The sequence below is a fragment of the Ochotona curzoniae genome, unplaced genomic scaffold (assembly GCF_017591425.1).
Source record: "Ochotona curzoniae isolate NIBS_2020 unplaced genomic scaffold, NIBS_Ocur_1.0 contig_430, whole genome shotgun sequence".
Classification (NCBI taxonomy): Eukaryota; Metazoa; Chordata; class Mammalia; order Lagomorpha; family Ochotonidae; genus Ochotona; species Ochotona curzoniae.
In genome coordinates, this window is record NW_024466219.1 from 8260016 (window position 1) to 8283227 (window position 23212).

Genomic DNA, 23212 nt, shown 5'->3' on the forward strand with positions numbered 1-23212 from the left:
ACTAAAATTGAACATCTCACTGAGGATCAGAATAAAAGCAATTAGTTTGACAAGGACCCCAAGCTCTCCAGCTCTTCGGAAGAAATGAGCAAGGTCAAGTTATAGGCTGGGAAACTCAAATCTATCACAACTGAAAATATATGCCTAAGAAAAAGTGATGGATTAAGTTAGATTATTAGTGTGAGCTCAGGCTTGCAGAACATTCACAATAGGGTAAGACTGTTAATATCAGCAACATAAAGAATAGAGAGATTTTGATGACTTTTGAATGTGTGAATTAATATATAACAATTCTTGGAGACTTTAATAATACATTTGCAAACTTTATTTTACTACCACCAATACTATGTAATACTCAAAAGATATTCAAACAACCTGCAAAAATAAGATGAAGAAGATCTAGAAAAAATGTGTTTTTAAGAATATTGACTCTGGTGTTTTAGTCAGTGCCTCATTTAACTCTAAGTATATTGCGCAACTTTTCCAAGCAAGCTATTACTACCAAAATTAAAAAATAGTTAGCATTAAAAAATTAGGAATGAGTGACTTAAGGAATTAGGTACACAAATATGAGTGTAAAATAAAAGGTGTTGGATTTGGCGTTCTGCAGGAACCACCACCTGAAACAAGGGCATCCCATATCAGAGGGTAAGACCAAGAGCTGGTGGCTGTGCTTCCGACCCAGCTCGCTGCCCAAGAGCCTGGCATGGCTCATGTACTTTAGCCACTGCCACCCTCAGGTAGTACCCAGCAGCGGTTCTGGGTGCATGACTATGGTCTGACCATTGAAGTCATTTGGGAGTAAACCCCTGGTTGGATGACCTCTCTGATCCTCCTTTGTCTTTCTGTTTCGTCTGCCTTTCAAATGACTAATATAAATCTCTTTAAAGGGAAAATGAATTGGTTCTCTGTTTTTGTTTCAGCTTTTTGCTAATGTGCCTGGAAAGGTCATAGAGAATGACTTAAATTCTTGAGCACCTGTCACCACATGCGAATCAGGATGGGATTCCCAGCTACCTCTTAACACAGACATGGCTGTTGCATCTATTTGTTAAGTGAATCAGCAGATATAAGACTCCACTCCTCATCCACCTTCTCATTGTCCTCTCCTCGTCCTCCTCTTTGTCACAGTTGTTTTGCCCTACAGAGAAATAAAGCAGTAACTCTTCAAGGAGACATTACTTGTCCTTGCACTCTGCAGTCATCTACTCCCTACCCTATTGTCCATCAATCTTCCATCTATACGACAGGATAGACTCTGGGAAATGGCTCACTCCTTATCTATGAGATCTTCCCTCACTGCTTACAAGCTGCAAGTCCCTCACTTCCAAAATTAAACCCAACGTTCCGAGAAAAACCCAGGCTTTGCTCTCAAGTAAAAGACTAGAACCCCCAAAAGCATTAAAAGTGAAAAATTAGATGAACTTTTGAAGGAAAACTGTGTTCTAAGGACATTCTCAAAGACATGTTTCTACAGTAGTTTGCTAATGTGTAGGTTGTTGAAAATCAGTGTGAGACAACTGGGTTACCTTGCCGGTGGAAATTAGCCTTCAGAAATGCAATCAGCAGGAATTATATGTTTAGGCACAATGTTTCATCTTCAGATAGTCCAATAAAACAATATAATCATATAAAGAATCAGATTATTACCCCGGGGAGTGGTGTTTCATCATAAGCAAAAGAGCCACACAAGATATTTTGGGCCAATGACAAGTCCATCACGCCCTTTGCTGCAGACTTTGCTGTCCACTGCTTCTAAAAGGCATCAATGTTGAAATGCAGATTGAAAATAAGTTAAATTACATTCTCTTAAACTTGTGATTTAATGTCTCTGATCACGTGCCTTGAAATGGAACTGAGATCATTGCATTGCACACCTGAGGCAAATAGTAACAATGTGTTCCTTAGACTTCATCAAGTGAAATTTCGTGATTTATATCCAAACTTTCTAATGATGATGTGCAGTTCATTACTGAAAACACGCAATTCTGAATGAACATAAAAAGCTATTTGTAATTGATCTCTTTATCAAGACTTAATAGTCTTCACAGATGAATAATGGTTTTCTTTGAAGCATGTATAAAATCTTACCTTACTTTACCACTGCTTCTTTCATCAATCACAGAGCTACCAGTAATTGGAATGTCTACCTGAGAACAGAGTGTGGAAAAAGTATATAACTGTTAATGCTTTTTAAAATTTATTTTAATCTGAGAACTTCTATTTCACACTGAGTTATCTTTCTAGGAAGGTATTAAAAAATTCCTAGCTTGGAACTCAATATTTCAATGTATCAGCATTGTATCTCTGAGTGTTGTATATCTAAGACATCATAATTCATGATGGAAAATCAATTCCACTCAAATGATTCAGCATTTGGAACTATCTAGCCAGCCTCTTATTAGATTTTAATAGTATTAAATTGTCATTTAATAAATATTGTGCATTATTTTTTAAATTCCCAAGGTACAGATAAGCCAGTGTATGTCTCAAAAAAGATAAGTTTATTTTAAAAGTACCTAAAATTCTGACTTCAATTAAACCATAAATCTGTTTTCAGTGTTTAAATAAACATGTTAAAATAACAATTCCCTAATATTACTTTTAAAAAGTATTTTTAGATGAAAACCTAGTTTTAGTCCATCATCATCAGGAAGGTAGCAAAAATTACTTTCATTATAGTTTTATCAGGAGAATTATCTTTAATTTTGATTTACAAACTATTTTGTGACCAGTGTAACATTTCATATGATTAGCTCTGCCCATAATGTGATTGACTTTTCTGCATGAAAATTGACAAAGGGGCTGCCATTGCACAGCAGTGGGTTCAGCTGGTATTTTTCCTTGCCATAGCAACACTCCAAATTGAGTGTCTAGACCAGTCCCACCTACGTTTTCAATCCAGTTCCATGCAAATACTTCCAAATAGGCAGAGGAAGATGCGCTGAAGATGAGCTGAGTATTTGAGCCCCTGAGACTCCCACAGTTCTCAGCTACTAGTTTCCAATAGGCCTAGAACTGGCTGTAACATTCCTTTGGTAAGTGAACCAAAAACGGGAGATTTTTTTCCTTCCTCCTGTCCGATCCCTCTCTCTCTGCTCCTCCTTCAAATACAAAAAATTATTACATAAAAGAATATTTTAAAATGAAGGAAAATAAAAGGTTTTCATTCATTGACCTACAAGTAGATTTAACTATTTCAGGTGAAAGAATTCTTAAATATACAATTCCTGAGATACTGCCCTACTATTAAAACCTTGTCTTAAAACAGCTGATGTTTGCATATTTGTATAAATTTAAATTTTATTATATTTGTCCAAAACATCAGTGCTCCCAGGCTGCAGTACACTGTAATTTGCCAATGAAATATTGGCTTTTGTTTTACATGAAAATTATTAAATTAACCAGTATTGATTCACTGTACATAAGGCAGAGAAAAGCAGACAATGCAAAAACCAATTCCACAGACCAGAAAATGATGACAGACTTTCCTGTTGTTCACATCTCTCCTGAGTAGTCCAGTTTAGATGTGCTGTCCCCTATAAACAACACACACTTCCCCAAGTTGGATGATAGGTTAACATATTTACCTTTCATCTGAATAAAATATCATCCATCTCAAAGCTGTGTAGACCTGACTCTGTATAGTCTGATGATAAAGGTGAGAATTATGACCCACACAAGAGAAACTGCATGAAATAATAAAGCATGTGTAATATTAAAACTCTGTGGAGTCCAGGGAGTTAGGCAATGCGAGAATGACCTCATTCTAACAAGTTCATGCATATATGATCAAATCGTCAGCATATGTATGATTTCAGAGCAAGTATTGCTGAATATGGATACATAGGCTATTGTTTTATTTATATAATACATCACAAGTGAAGAAAAACATTTGAAAGATAGTCATTTACAAAGAATTTTTCATATTTCATATAAAGCAGAATACAGGGAGATTGTCTAAAAGAAGAAAAAAGCAAATGCTGACTCATGGGTAACGAACATTTTATTAATATTAACAATGCATTTCAAATCATGAAAACAATAAAGTATACAAGAAGCATAAATTTTATATCACACAATTTTTCAAATATCCTTGAAAAGAAGTACTAAAAGTGCCAATGACGATGCAGACTTATAAATTGGATCATTTAAATTATACAAAAATGCATCAGTGTGTAGCAAACAGGTTTTAGGGCCCAGCACGGCAGCGTAGCAGCAAGAAATAAATCTTCAGAAAGAAAGGAGGCTTTAAAGAAAGCTCTCTGTTTTGCTAAATAAATTATATGTGGTAAGAGTTTAAATGCTTTTTCATTTTTTATTTTTATTCATTTGCACTGTTTTCTTTAATGGTATGGAATATGCATTGCATTGTAAAGTCATTCAAGTCCGTGAAAATAATTTTCAATACTCTCAGATATATCAGAAAATAGTAATTTCTCATTTGCATTGTTTTAGGATTAAATACTCTAGAATAAAATTAACCATTTTAAAGTATACAATTCAGTGGCATTTTTGGCACTCATCAAATTGTGCAGTTTTTTGTGCTTAATAATCATGATGACTTAAGTTGTCTCTTTGCCACTGGCATTTGTGCAATGTTTTCTCAGATTGCAAAATCAGATATTTTGGCATATTTGTTTACATTTTAAGAATATTTCTTTTTTAATTTACTCATTTTTACTGGAGAAGATCAGATTTATGGAAAGGAAAGACAAAGACCTTCCATCTGCTGTTTCGCTCTCTAAATAGGCTCAACAATTGAACCTAAGCCAATCAGAATTCAGGATGCAGGGGCTTCTTCCAGGTCTCCAATGCAGGTGCAGGGTCCCAAGGCTTTGGGCCATCCTTTACACTTTCCCAGGCCATAAACAGGGAGTTGGTTGGGAAGTAGGACAGCTGGAACGCAAACCAGCACCCAAATGAGATCCAGGTACTTGCAAGGTGAGGAGTTAGCCAGTGAACCATTGTGCTGGGCCCAAGAGTATTTGCTAAGGATTAGGGTTATTCAGTAATGCACCAAGAAGTCCCCAGATTTCAGTACGTGTCCTTTTGAGTAAAGCTGGATGTAGTTGATTGATGAGGTTTTGCAGATCATTTGTTCTATCATAAACCAAACGGCAATGTGAGCATACCTATCATACAGCAGTTTTCCCTAACGGCATCTCCCACATGCTCTCAATGTGCATTGTTGCAAATAAACTAGGTAATTACCAGATGAAAGACATGTGAAATTCCACCCACCACTTGATTTTGTACTTCTGTGAGGGGTAAAAAGATTTCCTACTCTGTAGGTAATAATTGCCATGTAGTTTATAGATGAATAAAGGGGAGAACTAATATTTTACACAGGACAACATTAAAGTTTAAGTATTGACATGTGTATTTAAAACTCATTGGACTGCAAACTTAGTTTCATCATTAACATTAGTGAGGCCTTGGAGAAGTTCACCAACCTTTATAAATTGACTGCAACACAAAAGTAATAAAGCACATAGTTCATTGCCTAATTTCAAGAATTGATTGAATCTGTTTCAGGTTGAGACAATTTGTCTATTTTTCAGTTCACCTTCCTAGAGGTCAAAATCTGAGCTTCCATTCATATCATACAATCCAATGGCAAACCATAATATGAGAATCACAATAGCTCAGAAAATCGTATTACGTTTTAAGAAAAATACTACAGAAACATTGCCAAATAATGGAATAACAGAACAGATATGCCTAAATTTAAGAAAAACACAAGAAAAAAATCACCAGTATTTTGGAGATTTAAATGTTAGTGACATTATTGTCATGTTTAATAATGCTGTGGAAAACCATTTAACTAAACAGCTTTGAAGTCTTTTCTTGGACATATCTGACACTGTCACCAAGCAGAAAAGTAGACTGTGGAAAGGAACCGAGTTGGGTTGTTTTCCTAGATTAACCTCAGTTCACCTTCCCTCTGGTGATGTTGACGCACTTTTCAAAAATGAAGATATGTGTTGCATTAATGAAATAAACTGCATGTAAAATCAGATAGTCTCTCATTTTTGCACACACTCATAGGTATTGGTATAATATTGTTAGAGACATTCAGTTGGAGGAAGAGCATACTGCAAGCATCTGGATTTGCCTTCAGCATTTGTTGAACCAAGCTGGAATAATACCTCACAATATAAAATTTTCAACTGCATAGAAATGACCACAAAGGAACTATTTTTCTTGCCATGAAAGCTAAGCTGTCTATTGCCTTGAGAAAGAAAATAGTAATGAATTTGGAAAATGACATCCATAATTTTCAATATTGCCAGCCTTGGTGACTTGTTTTTTATTTGCTATGTTCTAGTGTAACTTGAAAGAAAATGAAAATGAATACTAATTAGAAATTTAATCAAAGGATAATGAATGCTTTTTTGTCCCTTTCTTAAAAACCAATATTCTTTCTTCCTGAACCCATGTATCCCTATAAAAACAGATAGGACTGGGAGGGAAGTGCTTTTATGGCCAGTAGTTTGTAAATACATCTGAAATTCATCAAGCGGTTCTGGCTAAATACTTGAAAGGGCAATTTTTGAATGTAAACTAGCTTACAATTCAGAAGGAGCTGAAACAAAGTCACTGCTATATTTTGAAGCATCATGATTAAATTCTAATTCACTTCAAACAAATAAAACATTGCTGCTTGGTTGAAGCATTTTATTCACTCAATACACATATGTTGAGGTCAAAGTTTGTGAGAACTCCTTGTCAGGTGACAGGCACAGGCAGTGTACGAGGCCACCCCAGAGTCATTACAAGTGTTGGGATTCACAATGACAAGTGGAAAGAAAGCTTGCTGGAAACAGCAGCAGCATTTAGGACTCCATTTGACAACACACACCAGACATTTAATCAAACTTAGCAATTAGTGATAGTTTTCACAAAGAACACCAGATCTTTATTAAAACCTTAATTTATAATTTTACTTTTATTCCCCCTTCCAAAGAAACTAATAGTCATGTGATTCTTTCTGATAACTGACATATTTCCAGAAATGCAATGCTGCGATATGAGAATCTCAGTAACAGTGATAGCTTCATGTAGGCAGGGGTCTAAAATATTTTATGAAATATTGTCTGTGGACATTGTTTACTTGAAAATGATAAATTTAATTTATTAACATATTATGTAGAAAATTAAATTCTATGAAAATATTGAGTGAAATTATGATTTAAATCATCAGGATCATTTCAGAGAAACTTATGTTGCATTAATGTATTGTTTATATTTTTTATTTCATTTTTTGACAGTTTCATAGGTTCTGATATTCCCCCAACCCCTCCCCATGCCTTTCCACCATGTTGGATTCCTCTACATTGTTGCAGTAATACAGTTCATATCCAGTCATGATTCCTTCATTACACACATGTACCATACATAGAGTCCAGCATCTTATTGTCCAGATAAGTTCAACAGTTTCTTGGGGAGACCATCTCTGTTTGAAAGTAGAGCTGGCCAAATATCATCCCCTCCAATGAAAAGCCCCAACATAACATCAGCAATTTACAACATTGTGGAGTCAATTGACATGGTATTGAGTTACCAATATGCTAGAAAATGCAAGTTCTTAACCACATCCTGTAACTAATTCATTAACATTTCAATTTTAGTTTATACACAACAGGCTGTTATACACCTTAAACCAGTTATAGGATACTATTCAACTGTATCATGTCTATTTTCATTTTTATATTTAGCTGCTTTTAGTATAGAAGCATGATTTTTACTGAACTTGATGAATTTTAGGATAGTTCAAACAGGCTTACACATTTTCTACGCTAGTATTGTAGCTCAAAGGGTGTGCTTGTATTAACTTTTCATTAAAATTTTCTGTGGCATTAGAAATAACCAAAATGTGATTTTATAGTGGTCCAAAACTTGTGGTGTGATCGCAGAAAGCTTCTTTCTCTCTGCAAATAAGATAATTGATTATGTAGAGAATCAAATATGGTAGAAATTGATCCACCTGCAGGAACAGGTGGTCAGCTTACTGCAGAGACAGGGAAGGTAGTCCTGAGCTCAGACACCTTTTCGTGTGGGGGTCCTGTTTTGTGTGGGATGTTCAAGGTTGTATGACGGGCTAAGGATTCTTACTGTCCACCCATTTGGCATGTGTTCTTTTGCTTTCAGAATAACTAATATTAACTCAGCTTTTAGAACAAATCTAGCAACATGTGTCCTGCCATGGTGGATGCAAAGCTGATGCACAATTATCCTGAAATGCTACACTCTAGCCCAGAAATAAATGCATGTCTGATTTTTAAAACTGAAGATTATGGTGTGCTTCTATTGGGTATATTCCTAGGAGCAGGATAGCTGGGTCATATGGCAGGTTCATTTGTAATTCTCCAAGCACTCTCCATTCTGATTTCTACATTGATTGGACTAGCTACACTCCCACCAGCAGTGAAGGAGGGTGTCTTTCTCCCCACATCCATGCCAGCAGGTGTTGTTAGTTGAGTTCTGAATGTCTCACTGGAGTTAGGTGGTACCTCAAGGTGGTTTTCATTTGTATCTCTCTGATAGCTAGGGAGCCTGAGCATCTTTTCATATGTCTGTTAGCCATTTGAATTTGTTCTTTTGAAAAATGTCTGTTCATTTCCTTTGCCAATTTCTTCACGTTTACTTCTTTTGCTGTCATTTAATTTCTGAAACCCTTAGTAAATCCTGGTTATTATTTCCTCCCAGTTGTGTAGTGTGCAAAGATTTTTTTTCCCATTCTGTTGGTTGCTTCTGGTATTGTTTAAAAATGAGTAAAGTCAATAAACACATGGAAAATAATATCACCAATCATGAAAATGCAAATAAAAATCAGAATGAAATTGCACCTCACCCCAGTTGGAATGGAATTTATTCAAAAACAAAAATCAATCAATTAGTAAATTGATAGATTTCCATATATAATACCATGACATCTTTACTCACAGATAATTTGACTTCATTTTCTTTCCAATATAGATGCTCTTATTTGTTCTCCTCTCTAATTGCTCTTGTTGAAGCATGTGGTACTATAATTAATATAAACAGCATAAGCTGACATGCAGCGGGCTGGTGCACCTTGAATGTGCTGAGAACACATATGAGCACCAGTTTGTATCTCCGATGCTTCACTTCCCATCCAGCTCCCTGATTGTGGCCTGGGAAAGCAGTAGATGACAGTCCAAAGCTTTGTGACTTTACACCTGTGTGGGAGACCCAGAAGAAGCTCCTGGCTTCTGGTTTCAAATCAACTCAGCTCTGGGTTACAGACAAATGAATATTTACTAGTGGACAGAAGATCTTTCTCTTGGTCTCTTCTTCTCTCTGTTAATCTGACTTTCTAATAAAAATAAATGAATACATACATCTTAGAAAAAAGAAAACAAAGAAATGTAACTTTAAAAAAGAATATTTTTTTTAAAAAGCTGACATGCTTGTCTTATTCCAGATCTTAGGGGAAATTCTTTCAGTTTTCCCGTTTAGTATGATATTGGTTGTTGATCTTAGCTATATAAACCCATAGTTTTTTTAGGAATGTCCCTACTACACCTAATTTGAGGAACGTTTTTAGCATTAAAGTGTATTGAATCTTATAAGAGGCATTCTCTGTGTCTATTTAGATGACCATATGTTTTTCGTTTCCTTCATTCTATTCATGTGAATTATGACTATTGATTTGCATTGAATCACCCTAGCATTTCTGTAATAAATTGTACCTTATCTTGAAGTATGAACTTTTTTACGTGCTTTGATTTGAAATTGCTAGTATCTTGTTGAGAATATTTGCATATATTTTCATTAGAAATGTCTGTAGCTTTCTTGTGCCTTGGTTTGATCTTGGTAGTTAAGTAATTCTGGCTTCATAAGAAAAAGTTTCACAGAGTTCAATTCCATTCAGTATTTTAAAATTTGTGGAATAGGTTGAAGAGTATTAGAGGTATTTCCTACTTGAATGTTCTGTCAAGTCAAGAACATACTATTATTTAACATTTAATGTGTATGGATTAAACGGTCATTCTCTGTTCAATTATTCTTAGAACTGTTGCCTCTATTCCAATTAAACCAATGTTTTTTGCTTGTTTGCTTAGTAAACTATGATATCATCTGGTAAAGTACTAAGCCGCCTTTATTCTAATGTAAATTTAAATTTTATATATAAAGAAATACATTGCTGGCGGGAATGTAAGCTAGTACAACCGTAATGACAGACATATGGAGACTCTTCAGAAACGTGAAAGCAGATATACCAAATGACCAGGCAGTTTCTCCAAAGGAAATGACATCAGCATATGAAATTTTTTTTATCAGTGTGTCTTTGTTTATTGCAATTCAATTCATAATTTTCAAACATGAAATCCACTCAGATATTCATCAGCTTATGATTGGATGAAGTCAGTGTGGGACAGACATAATGGAACATTGACCAGTCATCAAAAAAAGAAAACCCTATTATTTTGCAAGGAAATAAATGCAATTGGAGATCATTCATCTTGGTAAAACAAACTAACCCCAAGAAAATAAATATCATGTGTTTTCTTTCATTATTTGGTGGTAAATACAAAATACAAAAAAAAAGCCCCATTGCACTATTCAAACTAAGTTAATATGGTTTAATTATATCCACTGTTAATATCCTGTGCAATAGTAGTCTTTCTGCCTTTTGCTTGTTGAATATTATATAGTCGTGCATTAATAGTTAATGTTAATAAAGTAAGTTGAAAGTATTTTACTGAAAAATTTGAACAAAAATGGAAGAGAAAAAATAAAAATTGCAATATGAACAAAATTAAATATTTTTCTCATCATACAATAGAGTTAGAACCTGTGACTTAAGGCATTTGATATATGACTGTATCTATAATTCAAAAAGTTTATCAATTAATATCCCAGTCAAATGTTGATTACCTAAGCTTTTCAGCAGCACTAGTACTTTGTATCATTCATAAATAATTACTAATCTAGGACAGGTATTGATTTAATTTTTAATTCTGGCTTAACTCCAAGGTAAGCATTTGAAATACACTTATGAAAAATACACATACCCTCTATCTATTTCATATCATATAAGAAGTAAACCTCAGATACATGCAAATCAGAGTTTAAGAACTTCAAAAATATACTTTCCATAAGACAATATAATGGAATATTTTCATGACTTTGAAATGAAGAAATAGTCCTCTAAAAAACAGAATAAATGTAGTCATTGAATGAATCATCAAACAATTATGATGATGTAATTACGTCTTTATCAAAGAAAACGTTGAGAAATTGAAAATGTAAGTCAGAAAATGAAAGAAGTCACATATCAAATTGAGTAACAAAATACTATTATTGGGGCCAGTGTTGCACAAAGGGGCATTGTGTTAAGCCACTGTTTGCTAGGCTGACATCCATGTCAGAGTGTCCATTTGAGTCCTGATTATTCTGCATCCAGTTTAACTTCCTGCTTAAGTGCCAGGGAATGCAGTGGAAGGTGATTCCAATCCTTGGCTTTGAAACCAATACAATAGACAAGATCGTTCCTGGCCTTAACATCTGCTGCATCTGGCTTTCAGTGCCGTTTGAGGAGTGAATCAGTGCACACAAGATTCCTGACTCTGTCACTTTGTCTTTTAAAAGAAATTAAATATTATAAAATATTATTTTGATATATGGATAAGGACTATATGTAATATATTTATATATGGATGAGTACATAAAGAGAGAAAAAACTCAAAAATAAAGAAAATGCAGACACACAGATGCATTTTTAGAAAAAATGGGTATGAAAATTTTGCAGAAATTAATAAAAAGAAACCCATGTATATAATCATCATACAACAATCTCTTTTTTAAGGATCATTTATTTCTATCAGAAAGGCAGATTTACAGAGAAGGAGTGATAGGAAGATCTTGCATCCCCTGGTTCACCCGCCAATGGCTGCAAAAGCTGGAGCTGAAGCTGAACTGAATCCAACAGTCAGGAGCTTCTTCCAAGTGCCCCACAGGGGTGCAGAACTCCAAGGCTGTGGGCCATCCTCCCCTGCATTCCCAGGGAGTTGGGTGGGAATTGGAGCAGGTGGGTCATGAACTGGTGTTTATTTAAAATCCTGGAGCTTTGCAAGTGGAGGATTAGCCAACTGAGCCATTGCACCAGGACAATGTGAAAATCTCTGGCCAGTCTCAAGGAATAGAACGTTTACAGCAAAATGAGAGAAAACACAAGTTAACCAGAAGGACAAAATTTTAAAAATTATAAAAGTAATTTTCATATATTCTGAGATATGGAACAACTGAAATGGTTATATGTTGCAAGTGAGAACATGCATTCATTGGACCACATCAGTATGCTATAAAATAATACATGTAGTTCAATAATAATGCTCTAGGATTCAGCAGTGCATTTTTAGATTTATGCAAAAAGTTGAAATGTACATGTGCAAAACTGAAATGTACATGAATGTATTTATGTACATATAAATTCCTTTTTTATAAATTTCATTTTAATGGCCCAGCCAGAGCATCAGACAACCCAAATACTCATTATTAGTGTGAATAAATTAATGTAAATACATACAGGAACAAAAAGATGATTTTGAAAAACAAACTTCCAGCAGAAGCAGCTAAGAATAGTATAATAAATATTTTATTATTTGATTTACATAGTTTTGAAATATGGAAATTCTACAATGTAATGAAAGTCTGAGAAATGTTTTCTTCTGGGAAAAGAGAGAAGCAAGTGATTTGAAAATGATGGATTCTGGGAATATTCTGTTCTCTAAGCTTGGTCATATAGTTGTGGTTACTGTGTGATAAATTATCATCCTGTGTTTTTCTGAGGTAGAATACATTCCAGTGAAAAATTCTTAGAAAGTGAAAACATAGTTAAATGGTTTCAGGAAACTATGTATCTTAAGTTTCCAGAGAAAGATTACATGAAGATTCAACTTCTTAAAAGTTAATTTTTCTTGGTGCTTAAATTGTCTTGAGTTCAAGAATTATCACTACTTTGCAGTTTCTGAAAATTTCATCAGAAAACACTGCAATCAAAATATGTGAACAAGAAATACAGAGCATCATTTTGTTTCTGAAGTGCCACCCAAAGGCTGGACCCAGATGGGTTTTGTGGCATCATTTTATTTTATAATTTTAGAATGGTGCCGAATAGCTCAGAGAGCTGACTGAGATGGTTTCCCAGTCAATACCTGCTTGACTGCAACCATTAATCCAGTCCATAAAGAGATATGAAACAGCATGAGGGTGTCATCATTGCTGGGAAACTAAGGTACAAAACCATCATTGATCCTGGGTAATTGAACACAATAGCATCATAATCTCATATGCAAAACTTAAAGCATGCTACCTTGCCTGCTCTTACGGAGTTGTTTGCACAAACTATTTGTAAAAGATTATTAAAAGATCTGTAACAAATTTAACCATGATTTTGTAAAACAAATAGCAAAAGAAAGAACACAGTGGAAAACTGCCCCCTAAACGATAGAACAAGTTAAATATTAGGAAAAGTTTATAAATTTAAGTTTTTATTTTAAACCAGAATTTAAGTCAATCAACTCTTAAGCCACTCACCTTTTAACTAACTCAAGACACAGGTGAAATTTTCTGTCCTCTGAAACCACTGTAATTGACTATGGCAGGAGACAGCCACAAGGCTGTGGGATGAGCAAAAACAGCCTCCACAACACCCTGTGAACCTACAGACAAGACCACACTAAATATAGTAACCAAACACACGTCAAATGATGTCTTTATGAAGATGTCAAGAACAGATAGTACCTATGTGGCTTTGATTAGAAGGTCTTACCTTCCCCCTGAGGTTGTAAAATCAATTGCTGTTATGTTAAGCCTGTTTTATTGATCTTAAGTGAACACATTTTATGTATGGATTACTACAGATTTAGAAGCACAGTGATACCCCACACCTTACTTGCCCATGTTCCCAACTCACAATAAACCATGGAATAGTACCCAGTTACAAAAAAGGAAAAAGGAAAGGAAGGAAGAAATGAATACAACTTGAAACTATCCAGTTCAGTGAAATGAGCTTATCTGTAGAAGACAAATACCACATATTTTCCCTGGTCTGCAATAACTAATATGCAGAGAACCAAAAAAAAAAAATGAAATTTAAGTGAGTTAGACTGACATCTTGACATTTGATTAGTGTTTACAGCCCATGTCTAATTTTGCTGTTTGGTGAAATCTTGGCCCAGTGGAGTTGAGCCTATGATTACAAACTGAAATAGAAGTATACCAATGTAAAAAGTGAAAAAATAAAAAACAAGGAGGGTAACTAAAAGACATTAATAAAAGTTTCAACCAAGTTTATCCATTTAATAAACACATTATAATATTAATATGTATTTAATTCTTAGATTATAACCAGTAAGCTTCTTTTTCTTTTTAAAGAATTTTTTTATTAGAAAGTCAGATATACATAGAAGAGGAGAGACAGAAAGGAAGATCTTCTGTCAGATGGTTCACTCTGCAAGTGGCCTCAATGACCAGAGCTGAGCCAATTCGAAGCCAGGAGCCAGGAGCCTCTTCCGGTTCTCCCACACAGGTGGGGTCCCAAGGCTTTGGACTGTCCTCCACTGCTCACCCAGGCCACAAGCAGGGAGCTGGATGGTAAGTGGGGTTGCCAGGGTTAGAAAGGACACCCATACGGGATGTTGGTGGGAGCAAGGCAGGACTTTAGCCGCTGCGCTGCTATGCCAGGCCCTTTTCTTTTTCGTTACCACAATGACATAATACTATTCTGTGTAAGTAATACAAGTACTACACAAAAGGCACATTCAATTTGTTTTTTTAGTTGTTCATTTTTATTACTTTGTTTAAATATATTTTCCAAATATGCATCTGCATAAATGTTAATTTTATTATTTAGCTTTGATCATTGGTGTGAACTGTATTCATCCTTAGAGTCCTATTCCACGGCAAGTACATTAATGAGTATAATGAATTCGGCACAATAGAATTGTGGATATACTAGAGAAAATAGACACTCAATTCATGATAATATTATGCAACATTAATTGTTTTAACTTTTGAGTAGAGGTCAGTGTTGTAGTCTAGTGGATTAAGCTTCTTTCTATTGTATTAGCATCACAAGTGAGTGTTCCTGTTCTAGCTGCTCCAGCTACATTTTTTATTGTGATATTTTTTAGTTTGGATTCTGACATTGTAACAAACATGAATGTGCTTAACAGTTCAAGCAGAATTCAAATGATGCAATATGTATCACTTTCATCTTTCAGTCTTAATAGACGCAGTCATTGTCTTAAATAACTCACTGATTTCATCCTGCAAAACCACCATGACTGTGCTCTCTGTAAGCCCAGCACTCCCTTTGTAATTGCCTTTGGAGAATCACACGGTATTTACCACAGCACTGATATTTATATGGCTATTTTGTGTAACTGTTATCTCCCCTTGACAAATTTGAGGGATTTAAAATTTGAGTTTGCCTGATGCAGGCAGCAATGGGGCTTGCTACTAATAGAGGGCATATATTTAAACTTAGTTTCTCTTGAAACTGATGCTTTGACCATCTCAACACAGCTTGTGGAGGAAGAACTGTATCTGGCTACTCTGTCAGCTGTTCTCTCACGTTGAGCCTGGAAATATTTGCACCTTTAGAACACATATTCCTAATATATGTATGGTGTTTAAGTTTGTCTACACAAATATGGGAGGTGTGCAAAAGTACATACACCAGTTCTCTCAGCACCCGATGGGGGAGGGTATAAAGTCGTAATTGTTACCTGTGCTTTGGAACTCAGAAAGACACCTGTTAGCTTACTGATGACTTCCACGTCTCTAGCTTGCCTCTGGAAGCAAGGCAGTTCCATCCACAGCCGTGGCTCCTTTTCACAGTCTACTATTACTCAGGAAGTACGCATCTGTTTGGGAACTTCACACTCATCTGAGCACATAGTTCTTTTTCTGCCTCATCAGGACAGCTGGGCTCCAGCCAGTCTTCACAAACCACTCCCTTTTGGATTTGCTGCCATCAGCTCTGTGCTTGCAACCAGGCTCCTATGTCTCTTGGTGTTACAAACCACATCATTTGTGTCTCTTTCACAGTAAAGAAGATATTGCGCCAAGGGCAGCACTGAATCCTGAAATAATACCAGTCTAATGCACCAGACACCGGCTTCACTCCAGACACATACACAATCACAAGGCATGTTAGTGTGACAACTGTTACTAGTGGAAGCAGACTGGTTTACTGAAAAGGTACTCAAATTATATTCATCATTGCCTTTTTTTTGTCCTTAATGGAAATTTGCTGAATATAATGAATGTTTGGCTTTTATGCTTTTAAAACTATTTCTGCACTAAATACAACAAATAAAGATCTTAGATGGTTATGAATACAAGAAAACATTTTAGAATGACAACATAGACTGCTCATCATCTTTGATTTTTGGCTGGATAATAAAAATAAGGCAATGAAAATATATTTACCCTTTTGCTCCACACTATTAAATATGTTCATGTTGTGGACCCGGCAGCATGGCCTAGCTGCTAAAGTCCTCGCCTTGCACGCCCCGGGATCCCATATGGGCGCCGGTTCTAATCCTGGCAGCTCCACTTCCCATCCAGCTCCCTGCTTGTGGCCTGGGGAAGCAGTTGAGGATGGCCAAAGCCTTGGGACCCTGCATCCGTGTGGGAGACCATGAAGAGGCTCCTGGCTCCTGGCTTCGGATCAGCATAGCATCGGCCATTACGCTCACTTGGGGAGTGAATCATTGGATGGAAGATCTTCCTCTCTGTCTCTCCTCCTCTCTGTATATCTGACTTTCCAATAAATAAATAAAAAAATACTTTCATGTTGTTAAGTTGTAAAATGATATTAGTATATTTCTTAAAATACTTTCAACTTGGGGATAACGGAAGCAGATGTTTATCCCACCTGTATTTCTTGCATTTTTTTCTTTTCAATTTCCATAACAATGACTCCAATCAAACTAGAAGTCCTGGAAGGCACCATGCTTTGTTGATTAACATAGAAAACAAGACAAAAATAATCTCTCTCTCTCTCTCTCTCTCTCTCTCTCTCTCTCTCTCTGTTGGGTATTAAGTATCTTTTGAAAATTATCTTGGTGACAATCCATGTCGGCAGAGCATTTGTTCATGATTTAAAACAGTATTTTGCAATAAATATTCTGAACATTTTGCACATCCATGCTGCCTCAGACACTGGAAATATTCCTTCTATGTAAAAATGTACAGGGGCTGGCACAGTGCTCCTATCCCTAACCCTAATCTAAGTCTGCGCTTGAGGTGCCAACTCTCCACGTGACCCCAGTTGGAGTCCTTGCGCCATCGTATCTGACCCAGTTCACTGCTAATGGTCTGTAAAGGCAGAGAAGGCTAACAATCCTGGGGTCTCTGAACCCTTTGTGGGGGATCTGAAGAGGCTCCTGGATGTCTGTCATATAAAAATACAACTATGATATAGCTTTTTCTGAGCTGGAATATTTCCTTATTTCTTAACCTCTTGTTAAATGCCCCCAATATTTTTTCAGATATGGTCTTTTACATTTTGTGGTGTTTTTCATTTTGCCTTATTGAAGGATGGCAATTTTGAGGGTTTAACATATGCAGAAGCTGCTGTGGTTGATACTTGTCACGATAAGAACTAGAAAACAAAACAGAAATGGAAAATATGCCTTCTGACAATAAGTACCCGCTCTGTGATTCTTTTAAAGCTTTTCAAGATGAACCATTAAAACAAATGTTTCCTTGACTGAAACTGGAATCAATGCAAAAATGAATCTAGTTATTTTCTCTCCCTCTTTCTTTTTGCAAGGCTGGCTGGATTTGATGTAGGTTTTATTCACTACAAAAATTAATGTTGAATATGTTAAAATAATTCTGGTTCAATGTGAGGAGTTGGAATTACTGGAAATGCTTTGTTACTGTGAACTGTGGTCTGAGAGTTGAAGATAAGGTTGTCAAGCGTTCTTCAGCAGTGAATGAAGATTTTTTTTTCAGATAAATAAAATGTATATGGTACTGATGGTTACATTTTCAATATAAAAAATCTTGTGTAATTTTCTGTACAATATTGATTCTCATCTGGCATATTCAGATTGGGTTATGGATCAGTCAATGCTTTGATTTATAAAAAAAAAAGAGATTTTAATTTACTATGATTATATTAACCACTTGGTATTGCATCTTGCTAGCCATTATATTTCAAATTGACTTTCACTGAGAACATAACAATAAAACTTTAGCACATCTGTCAATTTAAAGCAGGGACTTTCAGTATTATTATAAAAATGGAATCAACTAAGTAATCCCGTGTATTCCTTGACTAACTACAATTGGCCCATATATTTATGATGGTTTTCTGTGGTGTTCTACTGAAGTTAAAATATCTACCTCCATGTTTTCCTGTGTATGCTTAAATCATGATTATTTTTATGAAAGTAAAGAAATAATTTATTCCTTTAAAGAAATTGCTCATTAGTAATAATTTTGTTTGCATCTTAAATAAATCACTGCAAAATATCATTTCATTTAGAGCAAAAGATATATGGAAAATTCTGGTGAAAACAACATCTGGTGAGATATCAATGTGGGATTCAGCAGGTTGTAGCAAATGACCCTCTCCAGGCTGCAGGGCTGCTGATGGGTGTGGCTAACGAGACAGAGACAGGCGATCTACTGGGAAATGTTGGTTCCTTCTTTCCAATGTTGCTGTGAACCTGAAATTGCTCTTAAAATTTTCTTTAAAAATAAAAAATATCTTCCTTTGGGCTAATCTAAGTGACTCAAAAAGTACCTAAACATTATCATTTTGTAAGCAATGGACCAAGAAAAATGCTTTTTGTTTGTTTGTTTTTTGAATCGCATGCCTGCTGTTATCAGCTCACATTCAGTCACAGGAATGGAGGGAAATTGAGCAAAAGCATCCTTTTGAAGAGGTAACGGAAGGTGACTCTTGTGAAGGATACTATCTGAGAGAGAGAGTGCTTATACATGGCTCTTTTATGAAATAAACCCATGTTACACTGCGATAGAGCTTTAAACTGTGGATGATTTTTAGCAAGCTTGTTGTTAAAAGTATCAGATAATAAAAATGCTTGAAATCTAACAAAATTAAAGTTTTTCTGTAATGATATTGAAATGATTGCCCATTACCTGGTTTCTATTTTGCATGCTGCATTTTACTCAACCAGTAACTTTCAGAAATAGACACAATATATGTCACGGTTTGAATACAAAATAAACAGAGGGTTGACGATCGAATACAATTCAGCCAGCGTGTAGAAAATTGAATACAATTCAGCCAAAATTTAAATTGTAAAGGTCACCATCTTAACCCAGAAATAGTAGATATTCATAACAATTCTCCAGAAGATTTGTTATTAAAAACAACACCAGATTCAAAATTGGTTATGCAAACATTTAGCTGGAGATACCTTTGCCATGAGAGTATTAGACTGAGTGTTTAGAATGGAGAACAAATAAATCAATGTTTGGAAATATGTCAGTATAGCACAATAAATCTTTGATTTATTTTAGTCCTTTGCATATATAACTCTGAACATATCACCTGCAATATCTCAAAGAAGGATTCAGTGGCAGGACATAAAGTATAAGAAAAATTGATAGAAACAAGTTAATTATGTTTGCAAAATCATCTGCTCTTCCATTTTCTGACAGCATGATACACCAAAGACTAGAGTGAACCTTGTATGTAAAGCAATGACAGTGTTCTTTCAGAAATGTAAGGGAAACACAGGAAGCTCTACCATCACGCGTGAACCCGCACAGTCAGCGCAGGAAAGACATAAGGAAGAGCGAGTCCTTTCACAGAAATGGAGAGGCATTGTCAAGATGGCAAAATGTAATTTTAGCAATGATTTGATAAAATGTATATGACCTAAACGTACTAATTAAAAGTTTAATTCTAGTGAATCAAGATTGCAGAATAGGGAAGGACACGTTTAAACGGACAGAAAAACATTTAATCAGGATGAAGCAGAGAGGACACATTCCAGGAGATAGGAAAGGACAGAACAACAGCAGAGGGGTACCTGGAGACTGACAGACACAGGAAAGCAGCGAAAACAAGCATGCGGTGTTGCAGTGACTGGTACTCCAGCAGCATTCAGCTAACAGTGATCTGAACTCCACCAGCAACCAGGTGGGAAGGGATTTTCACTGGGAGCTTGGGAGGTGAACCCAGACAAAGAACTGTCCATACTGCTGGTCTGTTTGATTTGACCAGGAGCAGAGACAGAGCAGCATATCACAGATGGGCAGTGCAGGAACAGGGTGGATTTCACAGCCCAGTCAGCCCTCTAAGCTAAATTAGGCGGGATGTTGCGTAAGGAGGCAAAAGCAAGGGAAAGGACTGAGCATATGCTGAGTTGGGAGTGAGCTCATTTCTGACTCAGAGAAATGCATCGACGGGCATTCTACGGGTTCCACCCAAGACAGGTCTGGGTAGCCCTCAGATGTGATGGCCAGTAGATCAAGAACTGTAGTGGTGGTACATCAGGCGCCATTTTGCACACTATGGCAAATGCTTTAGGACTGCAGGGGACAACAGTGAACTGTGCATGTGCTGAGCTTGTGAGAACTCACTGAGTTCCATGGATTGCACTGGTCCCTCAGGAAAATAATACCGACTATAACTTCGTATGGGTCAAAATAGGTCCGTGTGGCACCCAGACCTAACGGCCAACAGGTTCTGGCAAGATCAGCACTACCAACAACCTAATTATATAGAACACCTGGTGTCTCTCTAATCCTAGGACCTGCTCCAACCGGAAGTGGGAGAAAGGTTGCAGAGACTATGGTGCAGCCTCAGCATGGTGTCACAGAAGGTAGAGACCAGTGAGCCAGGAGATGGGGCTACAGAGACCACAGTGGAAATTTGACATAAGAACCCAGACCTGGAACTTGCTGGAGGTTGTGGCACAAGTGGCTGCAAGCAAAAAGTTGTGTATCAACTGCAATAAGTAAAATTGAACTGTAGACCTGTGGGTGACACAGCTTAGAAACCTGCCCCAAGGAAAAGACTCTGCTAACCAGAAGTAAAACAACCAAGAGTAAAAGAAGAGACAAAGGCACAATGAATATTATCGAAGACTCTCCTATAAAGGAGCAAAAGCCATTGCCAACCTCAGAGTTAACTGAGGAATACATTGAGAAAATGAGGGACACAGAATTCAGAAAACTCATTTTAAAGCCTCTGATCAACAAGGAGAAGCACATACCAGAGTTCAAAGAATTTAAGGAAGAAATAAACCAACTCAAAGCTGATATGTCAGAAATTATGAACACAGTAGAGCAAATTAAAAGCACAATGGAGAGTCTCAAAAATAGAATGAAGCAAACAGAAAAAAGAATCTCAGAATTGGAAGATATTTCCTGTCGTTGGGGCAAACAAACAAAAAGCTGGAAGCAGAGCTGGATCAGGCCAAAAAAAGTATTCAAGAATTGAAAGACACTATTAGGAGACCTAATATAAGAGTTATGGGAGTCCCAGAAGGTATATAAAGAGAAGCTGAGTTTGCAAATGTATTTAATGAAATAATAAAGGAAAATTTCCCTAATCTAGAGAAAGAATTGGGAAACAATATTCATGAGGGGCACAGAACTCCCAACAGGCTTGATCATAAGTGAGCTTCACCAAGACACATGATCATCAAGCTCTCTTCAATCGAACATAAAGAAGAAATTCCTTAAATGTGCACATGAAAAAAATCAACTGACATAAAGGAATGCCTATCAAACTCACAGGAGATTTCTCACAGGAAATTCTACAAACAAGAAGAGAATGGAGTGACATATTCCAGACTCTAAAAGAAAAAATTGTAGGCCCAGGATAACATACCCAGCAAAGCTTTCTTTGTCTTTGAAAATTAAATAAGATTCTACCACAAAAAAGAAAAGTTTAATGAATTTGCCTCTTCCAATCCTGCCCTACAAATGATACATCAAGATGTTCTCTTGACAGAGTAAAGGAATAGCACCCACCAAAACCAAAGCCAAATGGGAAGAACATCCTAGTAAAATGACAACAGAACACTAAACCAATGAACAACCCATTCCTAAAATGACAGGACCAAAGTACCACCCATGTATATTAAACTCTGAATGTAAATGGCTTAAGCTCAATCAAATGTCATAGATTAGTAGACTGGATTAAAAACAAAACTCATCTATTTATTGTCTAGAAGAGACACACTTCACCAACAAAAATTAGTGGAAACTATATTGCATGGGTTTTGTTGTTTTCTGTTAGTTTCATCTCTTCAAAACACTTTCTTCTGATTAAATCATTCAATGACTTGTAGATCATACAGTAGCATCATTTTCTTCAAGAAGGTTCTAGATTTTCATTTCTTCCACTACACATTAGTCATTTAGTAGCATGTTATTTAACTTCACAGTGTTGTTAATTTCTTTTTTCTTCTTGATGTTGATTTTGTTTTGTGGCTCTTCATTTAAGCTGTGAAATGGAGACTAACATCCAGATGTGAGGATACAATGTAGTATGCATCTCTACCTCCAGACAAAGATGGACTTACAATGAAACTGTTTACTATATCTTTTTTCATTATTATTCATAACATTCTATTGTGTGACGCAGTTCCATAGGTACTGGGATTCCTCTTACCCCTCCCATAGCCCTCCCCTCATGGTGGGTTCCTCCACCTTTCTGCATAACCACAGTTCAAGTTCAGTTGAGATTCCTTCATTGTAAGCATATACCGAGCATAGAATCCAACATCTTATTGTCCAGATAAGTTCAACGGTTTCTTAGGGAGACCTTCTCTGGTCTGAAGGCAGAGCCAACAGAGTAAAATTCTGATCAATCAAAAGCCCTGACATAACAGCAACAGTATACAACGTTATGTTACCAATTGACATAGTATTGAGTAAACAATATATTGTAAATAATGCAAGTTCTTAACCACATCCTGTGACTATTCCATTGACATTTCAACAATTGAGGTGCATAGCTGTTATAGGAGGGGTGCGCAGAGAAGTCTTGGGCACCTTGGTGAGGAGTACTTGCTCTGTGTCCTACCTAGTAAGGTCTGTGTGAGTCCATGCTGACCAAGCTTTCCTTGTTGTTCTCTGTTTACTATATCTTGACAATAGGATGCTGGCCGCTCTATCATTGTCCATGCCCACAATGATGGACATATGACTGTGTATGAAGAACTATATTTTA